Below are 1,545 nucleotides of genomic sequence, written 5' to 3' on the forward strand. Positions count from 1 at the left end.
TCCACTTTTCAATTTCTGTCTTTATATGATTATGAGAAAATGAAATTCTGCTTATAGATGCTAAGGGGCCTGAATCCATCAGCTATTTCTCATCCCTGGAGATGGATAATTGAATCATACTGGAGTTCCTTTAATGTTATGAAATAATAGCACATCGGAAGAGAGCATCTGTGATTAATTGTAATGAGTAACCTTCTTGATGGCTCAATATAGTTGGTTATTCATTAGGGGATTATTTAAGTGAATCTCTAGTGTGCAGAAAGTTTATAAAGCAACAGATAGTATTTAACTCTTACTAATGACGTGTCTTAATGAGATGGGTAGATGTCTCAATGATTACCAGATACGAATACTATTGACTTATTTTTGAAATGAGAAATACGATGAAGCATTGCAATCTTGTAGCATAAAGTAAATCAGTTATGACCTGGAATAATTAAACTGGGTACCCATGAGAGACTAAAACCAGATAACAGCTCATGTGCTTTCAATGATTAACCATGTGCTAGGTCTTGTGGTAAGTATGTCAGGTACATTATGGAATATTCTCTTCATGATAAGTCATTTGCTGCTTTAAAGATGAGGAAACTGTGTCTTGAAAATTTAAATGATTTTCTAAGATCTCATGGCTTTTTGAGTGACAAAACCAGTATTCAAACCTGTGTCTGTCTACCAAATTCTGGATCTTGAATATGATGTACAGATGGAGGATAGATAGAAGGAGTGACAGACAGTGCAGCTAGCTAAGGTCCTATCATTGTTTTATAATGACATTAAGAAAAGAGAAATTCTATAGGCTAAAGAGAGTGGTAATATAGAAGCAGTAATGTGACATTTACAGCTGCAGAGAGGGGGAAGATTTCTTTTCTCACCTATCCCTAGGTTCATGGCTGATATCCCTATAACAAAAGACAGATTAACAAGAGAAAACATACCCATTCATTTAACATAAGTTTTATAGCACTTAGGAGTGCTCAAAAATGAACACCCAAAGAACCAGGGAAAACTGTCTTTTTGTGCTTAAGTTTGATGATGAGTGGATAGTTGTATAGAAATGAGATTAATTAAAAAGGAGCATGGTCTAAAAACAAACTAGGGAAGCTTAGCAAGGCCTGTTTGTGCAAATTCTTTGTGTCTCTATGTCTCCATTCCTTTCCTCTGGGTATAGGGAGGAGGGGGGATCCCTCTGAAATGAGGGTCTTATGACCTGTCTTAGGGGAAGGTCAGAGAAATTTTATATGGCTTGCTTTGGGGGAGAAAGGCAGGAAAAGGTCAGAGAGGACTTCCCGCTCCTGCTGTTTTTTCAAATGCAAAGGTGCCATATTTTGGGATAACGTGCTGAACCCCATCATAGCTTTAAAATGATTTGAATAGAGAAGTGGTTTGTAGGAGCAAATTTTCTATATGGATTCCTTTTGTTTTGCTGCTTTTCATAAATGACAGTGAGCTTGGTAGCCTTATGTCAGTGTTACTGGCAAGGGGTCCTGATCTAGACCCCAAGAGAAGGTTCTTGGATGTCACACAAGAAAGAATTCAAGGCAGGCC

This window comes from Sapajus apella, unplaced genomic scaffold (genome assembly GCF_009761245.1).
Source record: "Sapajus apella isolate SASKATOON/1434 unplaced genomic scaffold, GSC_monkey_1.0 scaffold32, whole genome shotgun sequence".
NCBI lineage: Eukaryota > Metazoa > Chordata > Mammalia > Primates > Cebidae > Sapajus > Sapajus apella.